The 26116-nt window shown below is 42.0% G+C and overlaps 1 long non-coding RNA gene across 2 annotated transcripts; it reads right to left on the reverse strand.

The window, feature by feature from the left end:
• Positions 1–5360: 5360 nt before the first annotated feature.
• Positions 5361–25607, reverse strand: LOC142071761 (uncharacterized). 2 transcript variants are annotated; one of them, XR_012667952.1, is made up of 3 exons: positions 25550–25607; positions 6739–6791; positions 5361–6120 (listed from the first exon to the last, which is right to left on the reverse strand). It is a non-coding gene; the product is annotated as an uncharacterized LOC142071761 (long non-coding RNA). The 2 variants fall into 2 exon arrangements; XR_012667951.1 differs by lacking the exon at positions 25550–25607 and adding an exon at positions 22933–22994.
• Between the last annotated feature and the right edge of the window lie 509 nt (positions 25608–26116).

Here is a 26116-nt window from a genome sequence, read left to right on the forward strand (position 1 = left end):
GGTTTATTAATACAAATAAATAATAATAGCAAATTTGAACTAACAGCAACACTATCTTCTTTGCAGAGAGACAACTTCTGCCCTCATATAGGCATATGTAACTCCTTTGAGGTCAATCCATACTATATCAAAGGGCAGAATTTGCTCCATCATATTTTGTCATGTCATGGCATCACTAGGTATCATACTAAACATAAATTACGGTCCACTTGGGGAAAGTGAATACTCACAAAGTGGGTCACCTAGGAAAGGTGTCATGGTTACTGGGCAAGCTGCACCTTAGATCCTTTTTTGTGTCTTCCCAGTGCATCCCCTCAGGTGACAGGCCTGGTTTCCTGCACCTCGCTCTGGGTGGAAACATGCAGTTCAACCACTCTGAGATTGGGTCTCTGGGTGGCAGCCCTCCTTGCTTCACAATCATGCTAACCTGACAGGCCCAACTGAGTTTGGTACCTCTAAGTCTTTTTCTCCAGAAGCCTGTGACAGTGGCTTATTAGTGACTCAAAAAACAACTTCTTCCAAACAAAGCATTATTTATTCTTTCACCCAAAGGTACATAGCATGCTAAGCAAAGGTTTAAAACAACAAACAGTCCTATATGCATATTTCCCTTTACCTACAGCTTAATCTTTCCTTGCAAGCATTTGTAAATTCCCCTCAGCCCAGCTAACTCCACTTCTCTGAATGGGAGAAGCAGACTGGCCTGCTTGCAGCATGCTCTCTTTGTCTCTGTGTAACTCAGTCAATCTGGATATCATTGTCTGTCTGCTGACAACCCAACCCCCCACATCATCTTTAGACCAGTATCTTCAAGATTCCCTTTGATCCTGGGTTTTTAGTCTGAGAAGAATACACCAGACTAGCTGAAACTAGGCATTGGGTATTACCCCCAGTTAATGGTTGCCCTTGGGGACTGTTAGTATACCTGTCATAGCACCTCATCTTTGTCATTATTTCATTCCCTGTAGGTTGCTCTTTCAACCTCCTTTGATTTCATATGCATTCAGGCAGGATAATGCCACATAGGTAAACCTGAGGGTCCTATGATACCCATAAAAGGACTCTACATATAATTCACTCATTTTCCACAAAAGATTCTAACTTTGCCTGTTTGATTTCATCATGCTAACCGGTACGTTCAGACCTCATGGATCAACTTGCTCATTCTTACAATGTGCTTATTATCACTGTATTCTTAATTATTTGTTTGTAGTTCCATTCATGCTGTCCTAGTTGTTTTCTAGCCATTCAAGAAGGGAGCTAAGGGTAGACAGACAAGTAGGCAAAGACTGCGGAGAACACACATCCCGTCCCACAGGGAGCCATCTTTTACCCCATATCAACAAAGGCAGGTTGAGAAGTTTCCATCAAAACTGTTTTTTCTCTGGAAAATTGGATTTTTGACTAAACAAAAAATTTGGGGGGGAATGCTTTTCATGGAAAATTTTGAGTTTTCAGGAAAAAACACAGGAAATCTTTGGTTTTCAGTATTTCAATGCTAAGTCAAAATGTTCTATGCATTAAAAACTCCATTTTCCAGCCAGTTCTAAAAAAAGGCCTATACTTGGGAAGTCTTACTAGCCTGAAATCAAACACAAACCAAACAGGGACCATCAAAGAAGAAAACTCTTCCTCCATTTTGGCTTGAGACAATGACCACCTCTCCCCTCCAACCACACCAAACAAACCAAGAAAAGGAATAAAACAAGAGTAAGGATGAAGCCTCTAAAGCTGTTATTGTTTGGCAATAAAGGTCATTACTTTGAAAACCAGACTTCTCTGACATCTTTACGGACATCTTGTTCACTTGCTCTCTTTCTAAATCCCTCACCTCCTTTTGCTTTCACTGTAAGAAGTTACTCACATTCCTTGTTTCTGGCTTCAGAACAAAGACTCTGTTCCCCTGGCATAGTCACTATCAGACTTTGCCTCTAAACACTTCTCTTAAACTGGGATGTAGATTGCCTGGCATTGGATGTGTGACTTGCTATAACATCATTAAATCTGCAAAAACTATTGGTCTTAGCCTGAGCCCAATGACCATATGTTTAACAGAAGAGGAGGAAAAGCAGGCTGTGACACTGCTTTCTTTCTCAGACTGTCATTGAACAAATAATTGGGATAGCCATATAGATAGTGAGCAAGATTGTGTCTAGGTTCTGTATGGATTTGCAAACGGGAAGAGAGTAAAGGGAGCTTTTCTCCATTCTATCCCCATGCAGTGCTGGACACAATGGCAGTCCTTGTGCTCCTAGAGTGCAAGAGCTGCTCAGTTCTAGCCCCACTGCCTACTCTAGCATCTCCAAAGGAGGTACACTGCCTTCTGGAGCTCACCCCAGGAGAGTGCAACTGCCTACTGCCCCCCCCCCACGGGATTGTGCTTTACAAGCACAATAAGGCTCAGTTTCTGAGTAAGGTGAAACAATAAAGAGTGAAGATTTGCCATGAATCACTCAAGTATTATTTGTAGTAGTAATAAGATGAAAATATTTTACAAGTTTGCCCTTTGATGCATTGAGGGGGCACAGGTCGGTAGCGATATAAATGTATTTGGGATAGACTAGTCCTTTGTTTTTAATTTTTGTTATTTTAATGTTCTTGTTGTGTTCAATGTTATTTCTTTGGTGGTTTTGTGGTATAGACGAATGTCCAGTGGGGTCTCAGCTGAGACTCACAATGTCATTTCACGTGTTTTAATTTAACCCATAGACATCAGAGGAGTGTTAAACATCTGACCCCTCAGAAGCTCTGATTGCTTCAAAGTGAGATACGAAGTCGAGTGGACTAAAAGTGCAGCTCTGTCTTCTGGGTGTAATGGGATGTGAGAGAGAATTTCACTGGGTCAGATCCAATGGAGCTATGACTGTTTAAACCATCTGAGGATCTGGCCCAATAGTTTCCAAAAGTTCACAGGAAGCACCTGAAGTATAAACACAGCCTGCACTGAGGCCAGAGCTGGAAGGAAATATATAAGCAAGGATTTGTTTAAATTACAGCTGGCCACAGGATGTGATGTACAACCAAAGATCATGTATTTCTCAAGCATTCCTTCCATTTATTCCCCTCCCAGAATCATGAGTGATGGAGATGATCTATGCTGTCCTATCAAGTGTAAATCCACATTGAAAGCTGGAGGTAACATCTGTACCCAAAAGACTGAAGTCTCATGATCCCTCTCTTCACACTCAACACCTGGAGAAGGTGTTTTTGTTTAGAAAATAATAGACATTACTATGAAATCCTAGCTTGTTCAACAAATCAGCTTTCGTTTATAAGGATATTTGCTTACGCTCTCTCTTTTCTCATTTTGTTTTTCACCCAAAGATATGACTTGCATTCCTTCTTTCAGAAAGAACAATTTTTCCTGTGAGTAACTGACATCACAGACAAAATGTATGACTTTTTGAATTAGCTTCAAATATGATGGTTAACATTCCCTACTTCAGAACATTTCTCTCCAAAATTACACACCCAGGAAATAACTGAATCGCAGACACAAAAAAGTAAACAGTTGTTTAAAAATAATAAATAATTTAGCCAGACAGAGTTTGTATGTCAGAAGTACAATTGCACAGGATAAAATCTTGCAAGTGGTTCAAATCTTTATGAGATGAGCATCCAAATAAATCAGGGCGGGGTCTTAGAGCTCTTAGCCTCATAAGAGAGTATTTTTTCATTTGGTGGAATTTTTCCTGAGCTGTCTCTCTGCATTAGCCTGGATTACATCTGTTTTTATTACTAATATCAATGTGTGTGTAGTAGAAGGAGTGGAGATGTGAGGAATGGGCTCATTCATACCTAATAGGCACAGTCCTCTTTGAGAAATGGTGCAGAGTTGTACTGCTTCTTCTGGAGCTGTTGGAAGTATTACATCCCTGGGAGCTCTCATACATGTCCCTTATGTGGGTGCAACTTGTACAACCCTCTGCCCACCCTGCTGTGCTGTCCAGTGCTAGGAGATGGGTGACACAGACATCGCCCCACCTCCCCCAATCTGTCACTGCCACTTGGTTCTTTGCCAAGTATCAACAGAGCCAAAGAAGGTTCCAGACCCTTGTTCTTGTTTTTACTGTGGGAGGTGTTCAGGGTCCACGTGATGAAGGATATACAAGAAAATATATCAGTAGCACTGTAAACTGATATCCTAAATTTGTCCTTGGTACTTAAAATGTGGGTTGAAAGTGGTTTTCCAATGTTTTAACATAATCCATTTTGTTAAAAATCATCCTCTTGTAACAATGTTCTAGACTTAGTAGTTATGCCTAACACCACACAAACTCAGCGTGGTGTGATTTAACAAAAAGATGACAGGTTTCAGAGTAACAGCCATGTTAGTCTGTATTCGCAAAAAGAAAAGGAGGACTTGTGGCACCTTAGAGACTAACCCATTTATTTGAGCATAAGCTTTCGTGAGCTGAGCTGTAGCTCAGGAAAGCTTATGCTCAAATAAATGGGTTAGTCTCTAAGGTGCCACAAGTCCTCCTTTTCTTTTAACAAAAAGATGGTTGCTGTAGCCAAAATATATTCAGGACATTCAATTCAAATGCTGCCAAAATTTCCCCCCCAAAAGTTATAAATTTCATCTCAGTTCAAAAAGACACAGCAGGAAGTAATCAGCAGTATCCGTCATAACTACAATCCTTGCATACAATTATTTTAACATATGAATTTATGATGACATTCTTCTTGTTTACATTTCAAAGAAATGACTGCCTTTTAGAGGTGCTGAGTGAGGCCCAACGTTTCTTGGAGTGCTGGGAGGCACAGAGGACTAGCAGCCACTGGTCTGCCTTTTTACAGGATGCAGCATGTACTGATACACTCGGAAACAGTCCCACTGGCCCTTGTGAAAGGGAGTGAGGCTATGACCTTGCCATCAGCTCACTTTAGAGAGTCTAATGCTGAAGTGGTTACTGGCCTGTCAAGGTTCCTCCCCCACTCTGAACTCTAGGGTACAGATGTGGGGACCTGCATGAAAAACCTCCTAAGCTTATCTTTACCAGCTTAGGTCAAAACTTCCCCAAGGTACAAAATATTACACCCGTTATCCTTGGAATGGCCGCTACCACCACCAAACTAATACTGGTTACTGGGGAAGAGCTGTTTGGACGCGTCTTTCCCCCCAAAATACTTCCCAAAACCTTGCACCCCACTTCCTGGACAAGGTTTGGTAAAAAGCCTCACCAATTTGCCTAGGTGACTACAGACCCAGACCCTTGGATCTTAAGAACAATGAACAATCCTCCCAACACTTGCACCCCCCCCTCTCCTGGGAAATGTTGGATAAAAAGCCTCACCAATTTGCATAGGTGACCACAGACCCAAACCCTTGGATCTGAGAACAATGAAAAAGCATTCAGTTTTTTTACAAGAAGACTTTTAATAAAAAATAGCAGTAAATAGAAATAAAGAAATCCCCCCTGTAAAATCAGGATGGTAGATATCTTACAGGGTAATTAGATTCAAAAACATAGAGAACCCCTCTAGGCAAAACCTTAAGTTACAAAAAAGATATACAGACAGAAATAGTTATTCTATTCAGCACAATTCTTTTCTCAGCCATTTAAAGAAATCATAATCTAACACATACCTAGCTAGATTACTTACTAAAAGTTCTAAGCCTCCATTCCTGTTCTGTCCCTGGCCAAGACGACTACAGACAGACACAGACCCCTTTGTTTCTCTCCCTCCTCCCAGCTTTTGAAAGTATCTTGTCTCCTCATTGGTCATTTTGGTCAGGTGCCAGCGAGGTTACCTTTAGCTTCTTAACCCTTTACAGGTGAGAGGAGCTTTCCCCTGGCCAGGAGGGATTTCAAAGGGGTTTACCCTTCCCTTTATATTTATGACATGGCCTCTTGGGTTTCACACTTATATTTCTCAAGGACTGCAATGGTGCCCAGTTCCTGTGCAGGGGAGAAACTGAGCGGGCTGCTTGTGCCCTCTTCCTCCACTCAGCTCTTCACAGTTTGGCCCGGAGTCTTCAAGCAAAAAATCCAGGGTCCAATTCCTTTCATGGAATAGCAGTCAGTCGAGACTCCTCACATGACCTGGTGTTGCTCAAGTTGAGTAAAGGGAGTAAAGGGCTTGATTTTCCACTGCCTTCTACCTTATCATTTATACCTGTGCAAAATGGGTACAAAATGCAAGGAGCAGGTCAAAAGAGAATCTGCCCAATAAATCAGCCCAATATAGTACTACTTTTAAAAGCAGAATGATTTATCTTTACTCATTTTGTCTTTTAAATAATGCTAGAACCGTGTACATGTGACTGACAATAGCCACAGAGCCAGATTGTGGCTGACCCTCACATGACGTGAGGGGGGAAGAGTACAAGGAATCTTCCTCACCTTGCACCATCTGCACAAGGTCCAGCCACAATTGTAGACACTGGGCTCAGGGGAGTGTGGATACCACTTTTTCCCCTTTGTCCCCAGGAGTTGAATCCACCCCAAAAGGAAAAGATGGGACAATGGTGGAGCAGGACCACTGCATTTGGGGTGGAGTGGAGGACAGTGGTTATTCTGGACCTGCTGAAGGGCTGCAGCATTTCACATGTTCATGCTGTGCCCTGCAGAGGAATTCTTCCTCCTGGAAGCAGAATTTCTCCCTGCGCTGTCCAATGGGCAGCACAGCACAGCCCTGCCCTGAACTCTGAGGGCTGAACAATTTGCACACAGGAGCCCATGGATATACACTTGATTAATGCTCACCTTTAAAATGAAATGAAATGTTACCCACCTTGGAATGAAAGTGAGGAATCATTTTCTTATCTTTGTATAAGATTATATCACCTTTAGAAAAAGAATAGACAATATGTGCTTGAGAAAGCAGAAACAAAATGGCTGTCTTGCATTTTAAAGAGATGACTACTGAAACTCCCTGACAAGTTTGAGACTGTTCTCCCCTTTGGTTGATCTTGAGATTGTTTTCATTATGAAACAGCGCAAATGTTTTTCCTTTGCTTGCTTTTTATTTATCCTTTTTGGTGGGTTGGGGCTGGGAGAGAAATAAAACTACTGAAGGTTTCTTAATAGACAAGCTGTTCCATAAATAAGCTTGCTTCCTGCTCTTTTTGGTGTGTTGATCAACTAGAAATAATTGTTCCCAGACTTTCATCCATTGTGGCTCTCTGCTCCCAATACCTTCCTTTAGCCCAAGCTACAAAGGCCAAGAAATTAGCTTTTGCCCTTGCTGACATGAGGTTGAGGAAGCCCATAGAGAGGTCATATTTTGGTAGATAAGGAGTAACCAGAGGACATCAATCCAAGATGACAGTTAAATACAACTATCTCCTGTTATCAGGACAACTGTATGATTCACCCCAAATTGCCAACAAAGAGGATTCTTCTGCTTTCAGCAAAGACCACAGACACATTTCATTATAAATGTAAAAGCAGAGGGCCTGAGTGTGCTTTCATTGCACAAGTTTAAATCAGGAGTGACTCGACTGAAGAAGCTAACCTGGTGTACTGGCATCAGGACCACATTGCAACTAATCTGGACAGTCTGCTAGACTATTTATGGTATTTTCACTGTGTGGGCCACACTTTGCTTTGTTGCAGTCATCATGGCTACTCGAGTAAGGCAGGCAGAATTTGACAGTACAAATGCAGATGCTGCCAAATTACAACTCCCTGTTTCTGTAATTTTTAATATTGTATATCAAGGGAATTATGTATAGTAAAGAGGGGTTTGCTTTCATACATCTCTATCATTTTCCCCATCTCCTTTCCCCGCTGCCTGCAAGCACAGGGAAGGTATCTTCTGCGTGGCCTCATGAATGAGAGTTAATCTCTCAGCCCATCACTGAAAAACCATTAAAAACAGCCTTTCACACAGCATGCGAGGCTGAACTAAAGCACAGATTTTGGCCTAGGCGTCAGCTGCTCTCACAAAGGTTCTTTGGTTTCCATTTTGTTCAAACATACCCTAGTTCAGAGGGGATCATTTTTGTTCTTCCAATTAAGCTATTTACTATTGAACAAAGTCCAAGCAGTGTAAAAGAGCACAGGAAACTTCATTACCAAAGCCTTAACATGCTTAGATTAATTCAGTGAAGTACTCATATGACTGAGCACTGCTATGTGGATTCTGATTAAGGAAACAAACTGTCTGTGAACTTTTAAACCTCTGTTTGTAGAGATTAGGGACTTTTTTCTTCCATACTGTTAAAATTGCATGTTCGCCCTGGGGAAAATGGATCTCAGGAAGGATTCACTCCCAAGTTTGCACTGCCACCCATCCGGGTCAATTCTGCTGGGAAGGGCAACTTTAACTTACAGCCTGGACTCCCTAGAAGTCCTGTCAGCAGAAGCTATTGAAGGAATTCATTGAACCAGTGGATCGACTTATCAGTTTGGCCATGTCCCCTTCATATCCAATGCCACTGATGTTTGGTGCCACCAACCTTCTTTGGGAAGACTTTCTTCACCCAGGGTCCTCATGCATTAAGTGGGAGCTGCTGTAGCTCTGAGCTCCATCTGGTCCTAGGAGTTTAGTATCTTTGTGTTTAATTGAGGATGGGTCTGAAATGCATGTTAATCTTAAGGAAGAACAACTGTGATGCTATGACTCCTCAGCATAGTCATGTAATTTAGAACAGAGATGGGAAAATTCTTCATAAAATTACCAAGTTTTAGGGGGATAAACCCTATTTATTTGATAATAGTTCAACATAAAACATTAGTTTGTTGTCCTTTGCTGCACATGACTTCTAAATGTAACTGTCCAGCTTTGTAGTCTTTTATAAGAGTAATAGGAATATAATAAACCTGTATGAACCCCATTCCCAGATTGATGGACATTAATCCTATAATCATGCCAAGAAAAACATTTCACATGAACTGCATTGAACAAGAGCTCTTCCTGTGAAGGAAGGAGGAAGTCATTTACCAGATGGTGCTGTTTATTTTGTAAGTCTCTCTTTGACTTTTGCTTATTTTCTCTTGACCTCCTAAGCTTATCCCATATACATTTAGTGTGGAGAAATAAATATAAAGAATCTGAAAGCCTAGTTTATCTAGCTGAATATTTCTCTGAATTTCATCCTACACTGCTGTTTATTAATCCAATAAAACTGCTGATTTATCTGACCAGTTTCATGCTTACATGTCTGAACAATATGAAATGGTCACTGTTGCATATAGATGGCTTTGTTAATAGGAAACAATGCCATATACTTTTACACTAAACAATTTTTATGTGGGACTTTTCAGTTTCAAGGCACTGTACAAACACTGATGAATATGATTCTATGAATGAATCAAGTAAAGCCATAATTGTCAAACAGAAATAAATCACCACTCACAAATACAGAAAAAAGAAGAGCATGAGATGGTTGATCTGTGTTCAACTAGGATAATATGCTCTGGCTTTTACAAGTAAAAGAGTCTGGAACAGTAGTATCAGAGGGAGTAGCTCACCAAGAGAAATTAATGTAGGAGTTTCTGTTCTGTTTGCTCACTTCAAACATTTAAAACAACAGTATCCCTTTTCCTCCTACACCAAAATAAACAGGAGACTGCTGGTGCTGCTAAATCTACAGGAGACTTGAAATCCAAGTCGCTTTGTAATATATCTATGGTCACGTATATGCAGACAACCCAGTCACCAGCGGGAATTGACCTAGGACCTTCGCCAGCAGATGCACATGCTTCTATCACTTCAGCTAAAGGAGAACTAACTATGAGTAAGGGTCCGTCCACATTGCAGCTGGTAGTGTGTTTCTTAGTGTGGGCAGACAGACACACCCTACCTCTGCTGAAGCTAGCCTGCTAAAAAAATAGCAGTGTGGCCATGGCAACATAGGTAGCCAGCCAGCAGAGCTATCTGGGCATCCAATAGCACTGAGGAGTCCCAAGAGGACTCCAAGGCTGCAGTCCAACTTGACAATACGACAGCAGATATCTTCAATAGTGGGGGAAATTATAGCATGAGTGAGTTACTAAAGGCACTTCCCTCCTCCAATAGCATTGCCTCAGATTTACCTGGTCTCAGCTTCAGCCATCCAGGGGGGTGATTTCAACTCTGCTCTCTCTTACAGAAGATGGGTGTTGTTTGCAAACTACTAACACCTTAGTCTGTGTATTCTCACCAGCTCTCCCAGCAGCCTTGTATAAATATTGAATAATATCAGAAAGCAGGTTGAAATCTGAGTGATGTGGCACCCCACTGCACTGTGAAGGGTACAGCCCTTACTGGAGGAGTCCTGTTTGTATACAAGTGGGTCAGAAAAGGGAGCCAGCTCCCAAGCCGTAGTTTGCTGTAGGGTGAGGAAGAATTCCTGTTGCCAGACTGCCTCCCACGGGGTAAGGACAGGAATGTCACTGCATAGCAGGAGCTCCATCCTGCCCACATAGGGACAGGTAGGTGCAGGCCAGCTGGTTGGGTCTAAGCTAATGAACTTGCACCAGGGTGGGGCTGTAAAGAGGAGATATATGCCTGATGTGAGAGCGTGTGTTGCTGGAGGAGGAGGAGGCAGCCTATATACAGCAGAAGAGCTCTGAACCAACACAGTGAGTGTGTGGATGGACAACAGGCAATGTGTGGATGGACAACAGGCAACGCAGCAGAAACTGAGCACCAAGCACCAGTGACTACAAGCAGTAGAAGATACCTGGTTTTTAACAAGAGGCTGTTAGTAGGGTTGGAGAGTATGTACGTGTTGGGGACTCGGTGCGTTGTACTATTGCTGTGAGGGAATGCTAACACTTATAATGTTCAACCACAAGGTGACATGATGTGTAACATACCTTACCTGAGCTATTCACAGCCATACCTGGCAATGCATTAAAATATCTTGAAGAGAACACATCTTGTGTCTCTTTCCATGAAGGAAGCTCTATAGCCAGTCCACATCTGGTACAGCAGCCTGACCTGCTAGTAGCAGCCCTGCAACCGACCATGTACAAGGTGCACATGACAAATACTGGAGCTGGGAGACTCCTCACAGAAGCCCCTGAATGGTCCTTTGTACTAACTGAGGTTTTGTCTCTGGACAGATTAAGGGGATGTCCACACTTCAATTAAAAACCCTGCAGCTGGCCTGTGCCAGCTGACTCATGTTCACAGGGCTGTTTAATTGCGGTGTAGATGTTCATGCTCGGACTGGAACCTGGGTTCTAGAACCCTGCAAGGTGGGAGGGTCTTAGAGTTCAGGCTGCAGCGTCTACACTGCAATTAAACAGCCCCTTAGCCCGAGCCCCAGTCACCTGATATGGGCCAGCCATGGCTGTCTAATTGCAGCATAAACCAGGGGTCTCACACACGTGGCCCATGGGCCGCATGCAGCCCACAGAGTTATTTCCTGCGGCCCGCCATAGCTCCTCTCCCCCCTGAGCGTGCTGTGTCCCCACTCCTCTGCCTACCTCCCAGCGCTTCCCGCCACCAAGCAGCTGTTTGGCGGCACTTAGGACTTTCCAGGAGGGATGGGGGAGGAGCAGGCGTGCTAAGAGGAGGAGGCAGACAAGAGGTGGTGCTGGGACGGGGACTTTGAAGAAGGGGTTGGAATGGGGACGGGGAAGGAGTGCAAAGAGGTGGGACAGGGGTGGGGCCTCAAGGAAGGGGTGGAGTGGGGGTAGGGCTGAGGGCTGAGCGGAGGGCTTTTGTTTCTTTGTATGAAAAGGTGTCAGTAATGCAGCCCTCGGGCCAATGTACTAGTCCTCATGTGGCCCTCAGGGTGATTTGAGTTTGAGATCCCTGGCATAGACAGAACCAAATTGTTGGTTGGAGTACAGCATTTATTTCTGGGGTTAAATCCTGCTTCCTCAGAAAGGTTATAAAAAGGATCTAAGGGGGTTGAGTGGGAGGCATACAGCTTTCTCTCAGGCATGTGCCTTGGGATTTAGGATCTAATTGATGAAGGTGGGCTGCCAGGAATTCTTTCAAGGTGGGTTCAGAAAGTGGATGAATAGCATTTATACATTTAATAAAATAAGTTTCATACAAGATGTATGGATGGTCAGTGGATTTGCCACTGTCAAACTAATTTATGCATCTGCATAAGGGCTTTGGGTTCAATTCTCTCATCAGTGACCCCTCTTTCACACTACTGTAACGCCATTGGTCAACAACCCTCCAACCATGCTCTGAGAGGGTGAACTATTATTCTGAAATACCGTGGCTTTTTAAACAAACAAAAGAAAAATAGATCTCACATAGATTCAAGCTACCTAACATAACTTGAACAGCCTTTTTACCTTACATATAAATACTTCAGAATGCTTGAAGGAAAAAAAAAAGAAAAAATGGATCAGCGAACCAAACATCGGTTAAATAAAGTTCATCTTTAAAGTTTTCCTGAAATGAATATTTCTCTTAACACAGGTTTCAGAGTAGCAGCCGTGTTAATCTGTATTCGCAAAAAGAAAAGGAGGACTTGTGGCACCTTAGAGACTAACCAATTTATTTGAACATAAGCTTTCGTGAGCTACAGCTCACTTTCCCTTCAATGCCATGTGAAGGAAAGTAAGTTTGCATGAATACTAGTATGAGTCTGTTTCAATAGGAAAATGTTGCAATACAAAGGAAGCATAATAATCAAATCATGTAACATTGCCTAAAATGATTAGGAGTCATTTAGATGTAGCAGACAATAGACAGCATTTGGACTCAGTGTCCATTTTATGCACACATATTGTGACAAAGTTCCTCCTCTGCCTTGGTGTGTCCTGCGCTTATTGGCGGATTTTCTTGCCTCAGAGATTCACGGCAGCCCTCAGTTTGGCCACTTTTGCAAGTGGCTCAAACCTGCCATTCACTCAGCTAACCTCATCACTGGCCAGCATGGGGAAAAGGAAGGAGAACAATCCCCACACTCTCTGCTGGTCCACCTAGTGGGTCAGGGGACAGACCAGAGACCTTCCCCTCTGGTGAGACCCACAGTCCAGGTCAACTCCTCCTGTATCCAATAGGGAGTTGGGGAGGATGGGGGGAAACCCGGGCCCGCCCTCTACTCTGGGTTCCAGCTCAGGGACCTGTAGATCACAGCTGTCTATAGTGTTTTCTGTAACACCTGTGTGACAGATACAACTCCGGGCTACTTCCCCATGGCCTCCTCCCAACACCTTCTGTATCCTCACCACAGGACCTTCCTCCTGAGGCCAGATAGCATTCGTACTCCTCAGTCCTCCAGCAGCATGCCCTCTCACTCTCAGCTCCTTGCACGCCCCGCACTGACTGAAGTGAGGTCCTTTTTAAACCAGGTGCCCTGATTAGCCTGCCTTAATTGATTCTAGCAGCTTCTTAATTGGCTCCAGGTGTCCAAATTAGCCTGTCTGCCTTAATTGATTCCAGCAAGTTCCTGATTGTTCTGGAACTGCCCCTGTTACCTTACCCAGGGAAAAGGGACCTGCTTAACCTGGGGCTAATATATCTGCCTTCTATCACTCTCCTGTAGCTATCTGGCCCGACCCTGTCACAATATTTACATGTATACACATTTGTTTCCCCTTCAATCTTTAAAAGCTGCACACAGGTCCTATGCAATATGTATTTTGTCATCCACCAGACCCTGATGGTGTTCAGAAGTTGTGCAAAAAAACAGTGCTGTAATTGGGATAAGTATGTTAAGATCAAAAAGAAAAGAGAAGTCAATAGTGTTGCTACATGGGTCTGCAGTCTCTCAATAACCCACAAATAGATTGACTATTAATGGTTTGTTTTGCATTAAAGTGTGAATTCAGAGAAGGTGGATTTTTTCTCAATAACCTGTGGGCTAATCCTGCAAACGAGTATCCACAAACATTTATGTACATAAGTATCTTTGGATTGCTCTTCCAGATAAGAACTGTGTCTAACTCTGTCTGTACAGCACCTAGTACAATAAAGCCCTGAATGTAACTGCAGCCTCAATGTGTAATAATAATGTGGGAAACCATTTCTATTACATTAAACAAACAGGTAACAGGTAAAAGTTTCTGCAGGAATTTCTTAAACAGCCAACTTTTTTTAATGAAATGTTGGTTGTTTTAAATACTGTATATCAAAGCACCTAGAGCCAACAATAGGCCGTGAAAAAAAAGTAAAAATAAATGAAATTATAAAAAGAAAGAATACACCAACCAGAAGTGTGCACTTTTCATGTCCTTCTCTTACCTCATTTAAGATATGCACTAAAAATTAGGTGAGCAAGGATCAATTTAAATACCTTGAACAAGAGCAGACAAAAAATATAATACCCATGTAGTCTTTGACACTTGTGTTGGTTTTTGTTATTTGTGGCAGGGAGTCTGTGCTATTGTGTCCATTTAGGAATTTGACTGAGACTACCAGCTCATTTCATATAGGCTATGAAGCAGCCAACATATGCTAACTATTTTTGGATTTTACCAATCCAATCTTAATTTGAAAAGGCCAAGAATTCATACAGAAAATCCACAGAAAAAGTGCCAAATATATTGATTCTAGTGCTATATCTGAAGATGACTTTTTCAATGCTAAAGCAGGTTCTTTACCGACACCTCACTCAGCTGTTGAACACTGCCTGGGAGATAACTAGTCCTGGAACTCCCATCAACTTCTGTGTATCTAAGGAGTGGGCTCCTATGTAGTGGAATATGGTTTAGGCACTCCTCATTATCTAGAGTTTGTAGGAATGTCACTTTATGTCTGGTCAACTTAAAAAAAAGGTGTGGGGGGGGTGTCAAAATTCATTACCTGGTAAGAAGAAAAGGAGGACTTGTGGCACCTTAGAGACTAACAATTTTATTTGAGCATAAGCTTTCGTGAGCTACAGCTCACTTCATCGGATGCATTCAGTGGAAAATACAGTGGGGAAATTTATATACACGAGAACATGGAACAATGGGTGTTACCATACACACTGTAACGAGAGTGATCAGGTAAGGTGAGCTATTACCAGCAGGAGAGCGGGGGGGGGGAACCTTTTGTAGTGATAATCAAGGTGGGCCACCTTGATTATCACTACAAAAGGTTTTTTCCCCACCGCTCTCCTGCTGATAATAGCTCACCTTACCTGCAAAAAGAAAAGGAGGACTTGTGGCACCTTAGAGACTCTCGTTACAGTGTGTATGGTAACACCCGTTGTTTCATGTTCTCTATGTATATAAATCTCCCCACTGTATTTTCCACTGAATGCATCCGATGAAGTGAGCTGTAGCTCACGAAAGCTTATGCTCAAATAAATTTGTTAGTCTCTAAGGTGCCACAAGTGCTCCTTTTCTTTTTGCGAATACAGACTAACACGGCTGCTACTCTGTTACCTAGTAAGATTATTGAAAGAAAAACTGGGCATAGACCAGGCTGTCATCAGAATTTCTTAGCCTCCTAACATATACAGAGCCTGAATGTGTTCCCACTGGAGGACGTTTGCCATTGACTGTAGTGGGAGCAGGACTAGATCCTCTATGGATAACATTTATCATAATTTACCATAATTCAGTAATAGGCTCTTGTTTTTGTCTGTTAAAAATCAGCTGCTGTTTTTGTCAGGGACAATCCAGAGAATTTCTGTCAGGTTTTAAAAAAAAGTTTATAAAAAAAAAGCAGGGGAAAATGTTGCTTAGAAAAAATATTATGAAAAAACCACACTTCAGCAGTTGTGTGGGAGCAACAGTTCCAAAAAAATTGTAGGACCCCAATAACAACCAAAGTATTAACCAATCGGAATAAAAAAAAAAAAAAGGATGAAAACTGAAGTTGTTTATGGCTGTGGCTTTGTATGCATGCCATAGGCTACAGAAAGAGAAGTGACCTGCCCTATCCCAATTAGCCACTTGTCAGAGAGAAATGCTTCATCCTTTGTATCTTTTTTTACTTCTGATAAGTGACCTCCTTTGTGTTTTCATGTGTGCTGTACAGATGGTTATCTGACTTACTGCCCAACTCAAACACTGGTTAGAAAATCAGTCGATGAACGAAGGGAACCATTTGGCAAATAACATGCTGATGCAGGTGGAGGAGGCAATGATTCACCTTTCCTGAATGTACAATACAGTCTTGGGAATCAGGATTCTACTGTATTAGTTCATGACTTGTCAGCACGCACAGCTCAAACCTGGGCTAGTTTGCAGAGGATAAGCGGGAGGGAAATATGAGATGAAGGTACATGGGGGAGTATGGTAATAGAGTAGGCTGAGAACAAAGGTGGCAAAAGATTTTTTTTTTATGTTTTTGTTATTGTTAGTTATTTGTTTATTGCAAAATCTTTACCCTCAAATTGTCTGCTGTCTGGTCCTGATTCAACAGGGTGCCTAAACTTTAAGCACATGAATAGTGTCACTGAAGTCTGTTGTATTCTTTGAACCAATACTTTCTCTAGTTCAGCGTTGACAAAAGTGAGATCGGGGCTGACAGAAGTCTTCGGGGAGTTTGTTACTGTGCTTAGTTACTTGAGCAAGAATCAGATTACATTAGATTTGTAGAGGACTGGAAAGTGTTTCCTGATGTCAGCCCTAGATATTAGGCTTAGAGAGTTAGAACTCTCAGCTCCCTCTCTAGGGGAAAAGCCAGCTCTGGTTAGACTCATTTACATTAATTATAATCAGAGGGGTAGCCATGTTAGGCTGGATCTGTAAAAGCGGCAAAGAGTCCTGTGGCACCTTATAGACTAGGACTCTTTGCCGCTTTTATTAATTATAATGTTGCTGATGCATAGTTCATACAGTGTGTTGCTTTAGTTGGAATGTGTGTATGTTCTGGTCATATAAGTGACACTAGTTTGTTCCTGTAACTGTACTCATGAACGGGCATAGGAAGCGTGCAAGGTAGGCTCTGTAGTGAGTTGAGTGAGTCATCCTGAATGCACAGGTAGTAGACTCTGGTTTAGGAACAGGACTGAAGTTCCACAAGGGAGGGCAGAGGGCTCTGTTACAGGGTCCTGTGTTGTTCAGATTTCCCCACCTGGAATGGTTCTGCAGGACTGGACTAAGCCAAACTGGTGGCAGTACATGTCACAGCAAGGGCACAATCAGACCAGAGGTGGCAAAGCAGAGTAGAATTTACAACAGGCCTTGTGCAGACCAGTGGCAGCAGAGCTGATGTCACAAAACTGTGTCAGGAAGCAGCACATATGAGTGGAATCTTGTGATATGTCCCCCCGCCCTCCCTCCCCCACATGGTACAAATGCACTTAGCATGAAGCACTTTTTCCCTGCCGCCTGCTGTAGCTCAGCTCCCTGGAACCAACAGCCTGTGGCCACAGACAAGCACAGATTTCCAGGTCTCCACAGACCTCACCCTCTCTGTGGAGGCTAGTGACAGACACACACCAACCCCAGAGCCCATCTGCCAGTCTCCCTACTGCAATATCCAACCCGTCACTGGGCACTCACAGTAATTATTAGGTTCACTATTCCAAAGGGAATACAACAGCCACAAGCTTGTTTGATTCCACGGAGTATCCATTCCAATGGAATGGCACATCCCTGTAATCTATTTATAGTGAAAATAGATACAATTTTAACAAAGGTTAAGATTAAAAAGAGGGAAAGCATGCAAAGATAATCACAGGTTACATGTAAAACAAAAGATCTCACACAATTTGTACAGTCTAAACTTGACTCTAACAGGCTAAAATCCTTGTCTTAAGCAATTTCTCACCTAAAACAACATCCCAGCATCACTAGCCACGTGACCAGGATCCAACTTTCATGAATACAGAAAGCACTGTCCTTTTTTTCTTCCTCAGTGAAGGATAAGAAAAGGGGTTTGTCCTTTTTCCTTCCTTCTAGTAAGCCTTTGAAATGCCCATTTTGATTGGGGCACTCCCAGTTAAGACTTTTCTTTCCCACTGCTTGTTCTCTGGTATGCTCTCCTCTGTTAGTTTCACATTCCCTACCCCTCAAGTCAACCTGTTTTTCCTGTGAACTTCATGTACTTTGGATGGAGCTTCCATGGTGTTGACTTAATTCACATGTCAAAGAAAGATACATACACCTTATCTCCTATCTGGAAGAAACTGGTTTGTCAACTCTGCCTTAATACAGACTTTTTAAGAACATATTTCCAGTATATACACATACACAACTCTTTATATGGGAGTGATACCTACATATTGCAACAATTTTGAAGATTAGTATGACACAAGCTTTTATTAGACATCTTACAAGACACATTTTGGATAAATACCATGAAAGCAACATGTTGAGGATAGTGAGTTTGTCAGGGTTGATATGAGTTGCTGACACAGAGGAGTGAACTATTTGCCAGTTGACACCAATGGGCCTCTGTGTCACAAACATGGTGGTGCCAACTTCTCTGGACAGGGACAGACAGGCAGAGGAAAGCCCCAGACTCTAATGGAACGAGTGAGTAGGGTTTTAGGTGGGTGGAAACTGCCTTGAACAAGACTTCAGCAGTTCAACAAACCAATTATACTTCAAACTATGGGGTTGGACATACTTCTGACACAGCAAAACCCATCCAGTCAATGTGCAAAATATATCTGGTTTTTCTTTTGTTTTATCTGGAGAAAACTAAAGGTATGCATAGTTCCCTATTCCCAAGGGCTTAAGTGCACTTGCAGAGCTAATGGGGGAGGGTACATTTAATTGTCCAAAGGTAGAAGCAGAAGTACAGCTGTGGGTAGGGGGCTTAAGCCATCATTTTGTTTATTTTAGAAAAGGACCACCAGACCGATTGATTGCAGTCCTTGTTGCTGCCATTAGCACCTAGCAGAAGAGTTACACAACCTAGCAGTTTTGGAAGCTAAGATAGTTAAGGGCATCACACAAGGAATAAAGACAGCATCAGGAGTTGTGGGGAATCAAGGCGGAAAAAAAGTCAAAACAGGCTGACCTGACTTTGGAATATGTCATAGGGAATAGTAGTAGCTCAGCTGAAGTGAAGTCTAAGTTTAGATAGACTATTTCTCATGGGATTGGGCGACACCAACCACAAATTTCAGCTCTTTTTGCTAGATCTTGTTTTTCTGGATCCCAGAAAAGATTTACTTCAAAGTTTGAGTTTATTTTGAAATATCTCATCAAATTTTACTACTTAGGTTCCAAAAGATTACAGCTCTGTAAAGCTCTTATTGATAGTTTCAGGCAACAATGACTTATTTCAGAGGTATCTATCATGCATGCTGGGATACCAGTCCATGCAGAGCACTAAAAACAGTACTCACAAACTTAGAATGTGACTGTCACCCATTTAGAACACACTGTGGAAACTGAGCTGTGAACTGATGGTACCTGAGTAAGGATTATTCTTAATGAGATCAAGCCCGGTAAATGTGTCAGCACTTTTTATTTCATGATTGACTCTATTCCCATTGTCAATGAAGTCTGTTACTTTTCAAGTTGATCTCTTGTTGCTTGAGACTCTGCAAGAGTTAGAAAGTGAAGTACTAAAAGATACAGCAAGGAGATCATCTTGACTCTTATTTCCAAAATGTTATCTTCAGGGGTGATCTATCTGAAGGCATAAACATATTTTTCACAAACAATGCACATGCACATTTGACAAAACTCCAGATCACTAGGCCACCTGCCTTTCAAGATGTATTGTGCTAGACATAAATAATGTTCTTACTGTCCTGTATCACTCCTGGGGGGAGAATATAGTTTTTCCACCATGAAAATAATCAAAACAAGCCCCCACACATGCACATGGCAAAACACACACTAGACTTGGGCCAGTCACTCATATCTGCACCAAGTGCTTTCCAGACTCATCAAGCCATCTCTCCTGACTTGAAGGGAACCAGCAACAAAACATTGATGAATACAGCAAGCACTGAACAGCAGTGGCAGCAGCAATGCTGGGCTATGTCACTGGATGTAGATTTCAAACTAGATGGACATTATCTATAGCAGTGGTTCTCAACCAGGGGTACATGTACCCCTGGGGGTACACAGAGGTCTTCCAGGGGGTACATCAATTCATCTAGATATTTGTTTAGTTTTACAACAGGCTACATAAAAGCAACTAGCGAAGTCAGTGCAAACTAAAATTTCATACAGACAAAATGAGAAAATAAGTAATTTTCACTAATCGTGTGCTGTGACGTTTGTCTTTTTTCTGTCTGATTTTGTAAGCACGTAGTTTTTAAGTGAGGTGAAACTTAGGGTATGCAAGACAAAGGGGTACAGTGGTCTGGAAAGGTTGAGGACCACTGAGCTATTAGACTTTTAGCTTGCATTTGAAATAAGTTCTAGTCTCAGTTCTGACTCAGACTGGTATTTTGATTTATATTAAAGCAAGGTCATACTAAACATATTAGACAACTGATTACCAAATACACTTAAAAGCCAAGAGAGTAAAAACGGGAAGCCTAGGGAACAGTAGTTCAAAAACAAACAGCATGTGGAGAAAGAAAAGGAGTACTTGTGGCACCTTAGAGACTAACCAATTTATTTGAGCATGAGCTTTCGTGAGCTACAGCTCACTTCATCTGAACACAACAAACAAGCCACTCATCCGGCCAAAGAGTCAGTCCTTATTGTAAATTTAGGGGGATTTAGTGGACAGAGTGTGATTTAGGACTAGACCTTTGGCACAGCTGGAGTTTGGAAAGAGATTATGCTCTGCTCCCCATGGTATGCCCAGCCAGCTCCACAGGCCAGGGAAGGTCTGTGGACCCAACTCCTCTGCCCCTCCCCTCTGTGCAAACCTCCAAAAGAGAGGTGTGGAGAGATCACAGGATCTTCAAGATAGGGAAAGCTCTTTTCATATTCTTCCTCCCTCCCTCCTTCCCTAAGGACTCATGCAAGTTCCAGGGATAATCTAGGCCTTATTGTAAAGTAGCTTGAGTGCCAAGTTTTTAAATTTCAAAACCTTTTTAAAAACCTTTATCCAGCCTAGACTGCAGCTGGTTTAAACATTTGCCCTCAACACCCTTTCATCTCCAAACTGAAGTTGGTATTCAATAAGGTACACCAATGTCCAAATCAATGGGGTTTTTAGACACTTTATCCAGTGCTGGAGAGAAAGGAACAATCTGGAAAAAAGCATAGTGAAGTAAAATAAATTGATAAAATCAGAGGCACAGATGGTTTGACTAGTAAAACCAAAAAAGGAAAGATTAAATGAGTGATAATGAGTCTGTAGAGCAAAGCAGTTTTGTACTTGCCACAAACCCATCTGTAAAAAAAAAAAATCTCTTCTGCTTCAGCTATAATTCTAAACAGATGGCTGGTGAGGGAGAAGGTTTATTTTAACCCTTCTTTACTGAATATTTTTCAGGAGTTAAAGGGATGGCAGATAAAAAGTTGCAGCTAAAGGAGAAGTAGGAGCAGGAGGCAAGGTGGGACGAATGGACTGTGCAGAGAGCAAGTATAACAAGACAAAAAGGGTACATAGCAGGATAACCCGGAAGGAGGGCTGGCCAGCTAGACACTATGCACTGAGAAGCTGCAGTTATGAAGACCAGAGCTGTACTTGTGCCAGATGAGCACAGATAGCTGAAGTTGCATCCTACAGAGTGGGGACTCTGAAGGGGCAGGCCCAGAAGGTGACATGAGATAAGTACGGGAAAAGTTGCAGAGCCAGCTGGCAGAGGAGCCATCTGAGTAACAGATTTTTCAGATCAGTGGCAATTCTGAAAAAAATAAAATAAAAACCAAGTTGTGTCAAACCCAGAATGAAATTTTTGGCTAACTGGAGAGTCAGAAAAAGTATTCTGGATCAAAGAAAGTGTTTTATTTAACACAAAAATGAAGTGTTTTGTTTCAATTTCAACCATTTTTGAGTTTGCTTTTTAATAATATTGAAGGAAATTTCTACATGAAAACTGATTTTGAACTGAAAAAAAAATCTGAAATATTTTGTTTCTGGAATGCTAAAAAAAAAGGGGGGGGGGGTTGTTTTCTCCAGTGTGAACAATTCAGCAAAACCCACACAAATTCATGAAATGTTTTTGGTGTTGCCAAATCTACATTTTTGCTGAAAAATATTTGACGAAAAATTTTGCCCAGTGCTAGTTGAGAGCCTCCATGACCAAAGCATTTCCAGTCCTCTGAGAACAGGGGAACCTTTTGATCATTGGGTAGTTCACAATGGGCTATTGAGGTAGTTCATTAGAATTAAAGGGTTAAATTACCCTGGGTAACCATTCAGGCCTTGGGATTTGCCAAGGTGCGTTTTCTCCACAGTCTATGCAGGATGGTGCTGACCACTGAAAATAGGAATAAGAGGCATTTTACAAAATGGATCTTTGTACATGGCCCGCTCTTTCTTGAAGCCCTTAAATTCCAACTGTCTTTGAGAAAGTAGTAGCTCATGATCCCCAGAGGGAACAGGTGCCGAACAATACTGCGATGAGAAAGCCTTTAGATGGGGTGCGGGTAGGCTTGGAGAAGGATCATTTTAAGTCTTGCTGCGCTCACAAATGTCAGGTCCCATGCTAACTATGCTGACACACAGACATCTTAGTCGTTGCGTTTTAGTTTAATTTTAACTTTTATGATTTAAAGGGGGGGAAATGCTGCCTCCACTGTTAGCAGAGCCAGATGAGATTTGCTGTGCAACTGGGGGTGGGTTTGGAAGGCTCGCTAGGTGGCATGCCTGCAGTTTGCGCAAAGGTGGGTGGAGGCAGGGCCAAGCCAAGGAGATTGCATTACTATGTGGAGTGTCCACTGGTCCATCCCAGCACTCCTTGTGGGGTGTACAAGAGCACAGGTCATTGGGCAGAAGTAGCTTCCATGCTGCAGCTACACAGCAGATTGTGTTGGTGGGTGGATCGCTCTAATTCTGGCTTTCTGTGCATCTGCCCATCCCAGTTGCTCAGCCTGGACACTACAGTTGAAACAGAGATTCTGGTTTCTGACCAGCAATATGAGAAATCCCAATTGGGGGGGGGGGGGGGAAGAGAGAAGGAGGAGCAGCTCAGGGGCAGGACCCAATTGTTCCAAATTGGAACAAAAAGCCAAGTTTTGAAATTACCTGTGGAACAAAAATTCTGAAACATTTTAATAGTGTCAAAACAATAAAATATTAACTATATCTATCACTGTAGAAGAGTAGACTCACCACTAGCACACACACAGACACCTCTTCCCTGGGGGTGGCATAGCAGTCTCTCCTCCTCTGACACCCCTCTGCTAACAGCCAGTGCAGCTTTATGGTGGTCTGCCTCTTCTTGTGATTTGGCCCTGTACCTAGGTTACATTTAGTTCCCTGCTCCCGCCCTTCAGCGTGAACAAAGGCCAAATAAAATAAACATAACTTCACCCTTTCCCAGGCTCTGCAGGGTTGTCCTCCTGCTCTTGTGGGAATCCAGGGCTTTCTCACAGGAGACCAGGCTCCAAACTCAGTAATTCTCCTTGTACCTCTCCTGGTGGACCGGTAGGGAAACCTAAACCCTCCTCTCCTCTGGATTCCAGTCCAGGGACCCTGTGGTAAGCAGCTACGATCTGCTCCTTCAGACTCCTTGCTGCCTCCCTGGACTTCTTCTATCTTGGCCTTCCTTCAGGTTCTTTCCCCTGGGTTTTCCATATGTCTGCCTCCATCTAGGCTTTTCCTCCACTCTAGTAACCAGGAGGGGACTGCAGAGGTCTTCCTTTGCCCCTCTGTACCATTTTCTTCTCATCTGGGCTTGCTCCCTTCATGCTCGCAACCCATCTTCTCCCCCAGATAAACTTAATCTTCAATTGGGCCTGGCCCACCCTCCAGGTGCCCCAAGTGCACTAATTGCTCTATTACATGAGATGTATTCAAGCTAATATTTTGACTTTTATTTTAAAGAGTTTCAACATTAAAAAGAACATTTTCAAAATGAAAGGATTCAAAACAATTAGACTTTTTTCCTTTGAAAATTTAGTTAAGATCCACACATTCTCGAGAAACATTTCAATTTCAACAAAACTGCATTTCCTGATCCATTCAAAAATTTTCAACTAAACTTACTACAATGAGGATTTGGTCCCCAGAGGAAAAAGGAATAGTTCATCATTTTTATTTAGATAGGTGTATGATAAAGCAGAAATATGAATTCTCTAGCTGCACTCTTATTTGCTGCTGATGTTCTAATCTTAAAATTAAAGTTTTGATGATCTCTGAATGAATACACTATGTAACAAAGTTTTGGTTTTGCTCCTGGGCTTCTGGCCAAACCTTAGAGGAGCTATCATGGCTTCCCAGTCAGACACACAATCCCACTAGGAATAGAGACCTATCAGTCATGAGGTCATACAAATTTTGTGTTCCAGTTCTCAGAACCACATTTAGCATTCCCTTACATGTTTTCTGCTCATTTAGTACACCAGAACAATAGCCCATTGTTTTATTTACTATGAATTATAGTCTTGGACATACAAGGAACATTCTGTTTCAACTAAAGTTTTTATGAAAGTTTATTAAAACAAAACAGAAAAAAGAAAAAAGGAAAAGAAAATGAACAGGGTATATCACAGGCTGATGTCCTTACAGTAAATTAAAACCACTCTTGACTGATGGATTCCTATAACAGTGTCCATTCCAACAGCCTCAATATATTTTAACGAAATTTCAAATCCAGCCCCTATTTTATAAAAATAGTATTGTTAAAGTATGAGAAAATGATCAGCTTTGCCTTGGACTATTTCCCCTCCCCCTTCAAAAGAAAGACAATTTTATTAAAGCTGTAAAAATGTTTAGGCAGCAGGGACATGGTTTCCTATGATGAATAACCCTAGTCACCAGGTGAAGAGACTTCGATGTTGCAATTCAGTTAATCAGTTCACACCTTCAGTAGTGATGGACAAAACCCAGAACGTTTAAAAGTTTGGTTTGGTAAAGAACCTTGAAGTTCCTGAAGTTTATCTGAATCAGTTTGCTACACAAAATCGGGCTCAAGCCTCCAGAAAACAGGCTGTTTCCCAAGCATTCCAGCAGGAGTAACATGATCCAGCAGTTACAGCATGGGACTAAGAGTCAGAAGAGCAGAGGTATATCTCCAGCACTGCCATCAACTTGCTGTGTGACATTAAGCAAGTCACTTAACCTCTCTAGGCATCTGTTTCCACACTTACAAAGTGTGGTAATAATACTTATAATTTAGCTATACTGATACAGCCTTCCTTACCACACTTTGTGAACATTAATGAATTTGTCCTCAAAATGTCCCTGTGAGGTACAGAAATATTATCCCCATTTACCAGAGGGAGCACAAAGTGATGAACTGATTTGCCCACAATCACACAGGAAGTCTGTAACAGAGTCAGGAAGAGAACTCAAGTCACCTTAGTCACAATCTAGTGCCTTAACCACAAGGCCATCCTGCCTCAATTCACTCGTGCTTCTTAATCACTAGCACATCATATGACAGTAAGTACAAGAGGAGTATAAATTATTGTTATAACTTCCAGTTTTTCCTCATGTGGCTGGAAATATGAGATCAGCCTCTCAGACTATTTCAGTGCTTTCAATTCTGGCCCCATCTATATTCAGGAAGTAAAGAGATGGAAGTATATTGGGGGTAGGAGGATGGGAAAGGATGGAACAAAACAAAACAAAACAACAAAAACCCTCTTCATTTCAAAAGATGGGCAAAGATATGGGTTGGATTCAGTTTCAACTAGCCCAAACTTGTGGGGGTTTTATTAAGGCAAAAAACTCACTGACCTCCAAATTGAGGTCCAATATCAATAACTATTTGAGAAAGGCTTACCTTTTTCATCTGGGATTATTTCTTTGTGTACCATACGCTCTCTTTGTACTACAACATCTAGTAAAAACAAAACGTGAGAATTACTTTTGGAGTTGACATTATTAACCGCAAGATTAAACCCCTCTCCCCCTAATACCAGATGGAATATTAGCTCTTACCACATTTGCTCATTTTTTATTTTACTGAATACATAGATCTTGCTGCAGATTTGTTTGTTTTTAGTATTTTTATGTTGGCAGCAGCAAAGAAAAAACTGTCAACTTCAAAGGTCTCTCATTAGTCAAGCAGCAGTAGCAGTATCAGAATCCGATGGGATTAGTCATGTTTCTTAATGGCCTCATCTACACTTGCACACTTTGTAGCTATAATTCCACCCTCTAGCAAAAGGTAGAAGTGGAGAAAGCTACAGCGTAGACAGGTCTCACACGCTTTTTCCACCATACAGTAGATTAAGATTGTCTGAGTAGTTTTAAGTAGTAACACCTGAACTCTGTCTATACCACAGATTTTAGCTTTACTAACATTGGAGCTGCACTGTGAACTGTGACTATAAAGCTTGTTAATATA

This window comes from Caretta caretta, chromosome 4, assembly GCF_965140235.1.
Source record: "Caretta caretta isolate rCarCar2 chromosome 4, rCarCar1.hap1, whole genome shotgun sequence".
Classification (NCBI taxonomy): domain Eukaryota; kingdom Metazoa; phylum Chordata; order Testudines; family Cheloniidae; genus Caretta; species Caretta caretta.